Source organism: Ananas comosus, unplaced genomic scaffold, assembly GCF_001540865.1.
Source record: "Ananas comosus cultivar F153 unplaced genomic scaffold, ASM154086v1, whole genome shotgun sequence".
In the NCBI taxonomy this organism is placed as follows: domain Eukaryota; kingdom Viridiplantae; phylum Streptophyta; class Magnoliopsida; order Poales; family Bromeliaceae; genus Ananas; species Ananas comosus.
The window spans coordinates 2,730-8,314 of NW_017893391.1; the positions used below are offsets into that span (position 1 = coordinate 2,730).

At 45.2% G+C, this 5,585-nt stretch overlaps 1 long non-coding RNA gene across 2 annotated transcripts; it reads left to right on the forward strand.

Moving 5' to 3' along the window:
- The first annotated feature begins 577 nt into the window (after window positions 1–577).
- LOC109705880 lies at window positions 578–2,216 on the forward strand. Of its 2 annotated transcripts, none has more exons than XR_002214956.1 (5): window positions 578–667; window positions 754–823; window positions 921–988; window positions 1,103–1,167; window positions 2,183–2,216. It is a non-coding gene; the product is annotated as an uncharacterized LOC109705880 (long non-coding RNA). The 2 variants fall into 2 exon arrangements; XR_002214957.1 differs by having other exon boundaries at window positions 1,106–1,167.
- Window positions 2,217–5,585: the final 3,369 nt, after the last annotated feature.

The window sequence follows — 5,585 nt, forward strand, 5'->3', positions numbered from 1 at the left end:
TTAATTACATTGTATAGTAATTATGTCGAATGAAGTAAAGATTAGCTACTTCTCTCTTTATCGTACTTGTATTAGTTTTATACTTGTATCTGGCTCTCGTTCTTGGTTGCACTCGGATGGTGCTTGTTGATCGTGTATTATGATTGATTCCTGGGTAAATTCTTATACATGATCTGTTGGTTAGCCTTGGGCGGACGGGGTAGGTCCTGTCCGTTCGGCGTCTGTTCGACGCGCCCGGGCCGGACCAAATTGGTAGCGGTCCCGGGGCGTGACAGGACCGGTCCCCGAGAGCTCAAAATCTGCAGTTTTGCAGATTTGATTCTATAGCTCTCGAAAACCTCCCGTAACTTACTTTTACTCATTTTAACACCTTCGGACTTTCCGAAGTGTACCATCCTCGCACTTCGGTCAATTTGACTAAAGTTCGACATTTTTATTTTCCGAATTTTCGGTATATTACATTATCACCAGGAAAGCTGAATCTCAGCTTTAGAGAGGTACTCAATTTGATTTCTCTCTAATTCATAGTTTAGCGTCGGAATTTGACGCGTTTTGGTTCGTTGCTTCCATCTGTGTGTAACAGGGATTCTAGCAGCTAGAGGAGAGATTTTTAGCTGTGAATTGACCCCCTTAGACCAGGGATGATCTAATTTGAAGCTTGCTTAAGGTAATTAGCTACTTACAAAGCTAATTCGGAACTAAATGTGATTTGTTGGATCAACTTGATGCAGTTTGGGAATTGTATCTTCGCAGCAGGTTTCCGAACCACGTGGAGCTTATTTGGTGACCTGGGGCGCTGGTTTAGAAAGTGTTCTACCTTGAGGTGAGCAAGAATTTCAGCTAGGAAGCTGAAATTGCAAAAATCCGACTATAGAAGCTTCCATACAAGCATTCTAATGCCGTTTTGACATTGTTCGCAGCAGGAGTGTGATCGACTCTTGGAGTGATTTTGGCTGACCTGTGGAAGCTCTTGAAGACTCAACTTGAGGTATTAAACTAGCCGAAGCAGGGGATTAAGTTATTACTTTGTATTATGCGCCAGTGAAGCCGAAAGTAGATTACTAAGTAATCGTTCCGACGCGGTTTGATGTTTTGTTTTCAGCAGATCCAGGGACCGTTTGAGCTGAATTTGGAGCATCTCTTGGGCTGTTTTGAGCTTAGTGATAGGTGGGTTTGACCTAACCAGAGCAAGTGAAGCTCCCCTATGTTCTATATGTATTATAGAATCAATATAATTGTGTGCAATCGTGGTTAATATAGAACTCGAAACATGTCACTATAATGTTTGCTATATGATGAAAATAGAATCTCTATAAAGTAGGGAACATTTATGCATAGAGGTATTCTTGTTTAGTTCAGTAGAACCACCGAGAGATAAGTTTGTTATGTTCCTGTAAAGTAGAGAACAATGACATTCGTTGACCTTATTGACTGTAAAGTAGACAACCATGACATGCTTGTGCTTATGTTGATAGTGCCATGTTAATGAAAGATTCTAATGCCATATGTAAATTAGCATTACTCTTGCAGGCTTATTAATCTAGTGAATACTAGTTATTGCCAATACTTATTATATTGAGAATTCCGATCAAAGGATCGAGAACTTTGCAAGTTGGAAAGTGATGATTGAGACATGTTGGACTGTGGATTTGCTTGTTGCCATTGTGCTCATTCGCACACGCTTGTGAGGGTCGCCCCCTACAAGCCGGCACTCTGGAGTTGGCCTACGCGACAGTTGCTCGCCTGTGCGGGATTGGGTGCCGAACTGGATTGCCGTGGGGAGTGTATACTACCACGGGGCCATTAGGCGCGGCGCAAGTTGGACTACCTTGGGAAGATTCTTATGAACGAAAGGAAAGTGCTAAAGGAAATTAGACAGTAATGAATGATTACCAGTTACAGTGTATAGTGGTTACTTACACATTTATGCCTATGTTCATGTTTATCATAGTTGCTATGCTTCTATTATTCAGTTGATTCATTACTGTTGAGACTATGATTACATGTTGCTTACATGCTTATTACCTGTTAGCATAGCCTAATTATATATCATGCAATTACTGTTTTCGCTTTCATTTAATACATCATGAGCCTAGTGGTGTAATTCGCCGAGGCTGGCGGCTTACCCACTGGGAACTATTGTTTATAGTTCTCACGCCCTTTTTGTGGTTGTTTTTTTCAGAGCCATCTACAGGAGAGGCTAGGGACCGTGGCAAGGGAGTCGCGTCTAGCTAGACATTGCTAGGAGCGTGCTAGTCGATCACCTTGCTACTCGGGTTACAGCCGAGGGTGATGTCCAGTTTATAGAGAGACTACCATTGTACAGACTTTTTGTATACCCTGTGGTGTATATATATTTTGGATCCAGATGTGGCAATTTTAGTACTTTCTTTTGTACCTATATTTTGGTTGGACACTCTCGTTCTTTTGTTCATAGTCTTTGTGACTTTTACTATGCTCTGATATCAGGATAGGATTATGTTATGCTTTTACTCCTATCGACTTGTTTCTTGTAGACGCCTCATATACTACAGGTGTATGGCGGGTCTGTGCACGTACCGGATATGCTTCCGCTGGTACCCGGGCGTGACACGTACGCGGTATGGCCACTATGAGTTTACGGTCATGCCATTCGGGCTCACTAATGCACCGGCGGCATTTATGGACTTAATGAATCGGATCTTCCGTCCGCTATTGGACCGGTGCATCGTGGTTTTCATTGACGACATATTGGTATATTCTCGGACCGAGGAAGAACACGAGGAGCATCTAAGACTCGTGTTGGAGATACTCCGAAAGGAAAAGCTTTATGCAAAACTGAAGAAATGCGAGTTTTGGCTTTCGGAGGTCCCTTTCTTGGGTCACGTTGTATCCGGAGATGGCATTTCGGTGGACCCAAAGAAAGTTGAGGCGATTAAAGATTGGCCTCGCCCGACAAGTGTAGCGGAAATTCGTAGCTTCCTTAGACTTGCGGGCTATTATCGGCGGTTCGTGGAAGGGTTTGCTAAGATAACAACTCCACTAACGCGCCTACTCCGGTGCTTGCTTTGCCGACGCCAGGAGAAAACTGTGTCGTATACAGTGATGCCTCATACATCGGTCTCGGGTGTGTCTTAATGCAAAACGGCCGAGTCATAGCTTATGCTTCGCGCCAGTTGAAGAGTTATGAAAAGAACTACCCGACTCACGATCTTAAGCTAGCGGCGGTTGTTTTCGCGCTAAAACTGTGGAGGCATTCCCTGTATGGGGAACATTGTGAGATCTACACCGATCATAAGAGTCTCAAATATTTGTTCACCCAGAATGAGCTAAACTTGCGACAGCGGCGGTGGTTAGCGTTGCTTAAAGATTATGACGTCACGATTCTCTACCACCCCGGGAAAGCGAACGTTGTGGCCGATGCTCCAAGTAGAAAGTCGGCGGAAAATTTGGTGGCGTAGATTACGCCTCAACCGGCATTGCAGAAGGAGATGCAACGGTTGGGACTAGAAGTTGTGGCGCCGGGAGTGCCGGCAACACTTGCCACCTTAGTTGTGCAACCAACCTTGTTGGAGAAGATTAAAGAATTACAAGCATCGGATGAGTTTCTCCAAAAGGTGCGGGGCAAAGTTGAAAGCGGTAGTGCCGATGATTATGGCATTGGAACCGACGGCGCACTACGATATCGGGGTCGTTGGTGCGTGCCCAAGGACGATGACCTTCGGAGGGCAATTATGCAAGAAGCGCATCAATCTTCCTATAGCATCCACCCGGGCGGCACCAAAATGTATCAAGATTTGAAATTGCATTATTGGTGGCCGGGCATGAAAAGAGATATAGGGGAGTTCGTGGTGCAATGTCTCACGTGCCAACAAGTGAAGGCGGAGCGTCGATTTCCAGCGGGCAAGTTGCAGAGTCTACCAATACCCGTGTGGAAATGGAAAAATGTTGCAATGGACTTTGTGACAAGTCTGCCTAGGTCGCAAGGTGGACACGACGCGATATGGGTAGTTGTGGACCGGTTGACAAAATCGGCACACTTTTTGCCGATCCACACTACTTGGTCGGGAGACAAGTTAGCTCAAGTCTATATCGACGAGGTGGTGAGACTTTATGGGGTTCTGGTATCTATCGTATCAGATCGGGACCCTAGGTTCACATCTCACTTCTGGAAGAGCTTACAAGATGCACTAGGCACGCGGCTCGACTTTAGTGCGGCATTCTATCCTCAAAGTGGCGGTCAATCGGAGAGGACGATTTAAATACTTGAGGACATGCTTCGAGCGTGTGTACTTGATTATAAGGGCGGATGGCACGGTCATTTACCGATGGCGGAGTTCGCATATAATAATAGTTATCAAGAAAGTATTGCGATGGCGCCATTCGAGGCCCTGTATGGAAGGAAATGTCGCTCGCCGGTACACTGGAGCGATGTGGGCGAGAAAATGGTTCTTGGCCCGGAAGTGGTGCGGGAGGCGAAAGAGAAGGTCCGCCTTGCCCGACAAAGATTAGTGACGGCGCAATCAAGGCACAAAAGTTATGCCGACAAGCGGCGAAAAGATATTGAGTTCGCGGTAGGAGACCGCGTATTTTTAAAAGTATCGCCGATGCGAGGAGTTAAGCGATTCGGTGTTCGCGGGAAATTGAGCCCCCGCTATATCGGACCCTTCGAGATTCTGGAACGAGTTGGAGCGGTGGTCTATAAGTTAGCATTACAACCGAGGCTTGCGGGAGTACATGATGTATTCCATGTATCTCAACTCCGCAAGTATGTGTACGACCCGGATCATATTCTCTCGTATATACCGATAAAACTTCAAAAAGATATGACTTATGAGGAGTTCCCGGCGTATATTGTCGATCGGGAGGTGCGAAAGCTTCGGAACCGCGAAATCCCATATGTCAAGATTCATTGGTGCGAACATGATGACCGGGAAGAAACGTGGGAGCTCGAAAGTGAAATGAGGAAGCGTTATCCTCACCTCTTCGAGGATCAGAAGTGAGGTATGAAATTTAAATTTCAACCTTAGAAGTTTCGCGGACGAAACTAAATTAAGGGATGGAAAATGTAACATACCACATCCCTCGTAAATCGTGCCTAGTACCGTCGAAATGGGCAGAACGCGGAGATGAATGAGTTTGAGTGGACCCTAAGCACATTAGAGTCCATAAGTGAGGACGATTGGAATGATCTAGCTGCCGACATTGAAGATGATCACGATGGTGGATTAAATTCCCTCGCGAATGCCATTTACAGTTTGAATGATGACCCGCATGTAAACAACGAATATGTAGACAATCCTGACGAAGAGCTTGATTTCATTGACTATCCGGAGCAATTTCCTACAGATAACAATTGGATACAAGAGTATGTTGCGAATTCGAGTGAGTTCGATGTTAGACGTACCAATTCCGATCTACCTAGCATTGACGGCACTTGGCTCCGTGAAATCTTTAAAGATAAGGCATCTTTAGTGGATGCTCTAGATCGATGGCACATTACTCACAATGTTCAGATGAAAGTTTTGAAATCTACCAAAACAACTTATACAGTGAAATGCACAGTTGAGGGATGTCCTTGGAGGTTACACGCTTCGGTTCCTAAA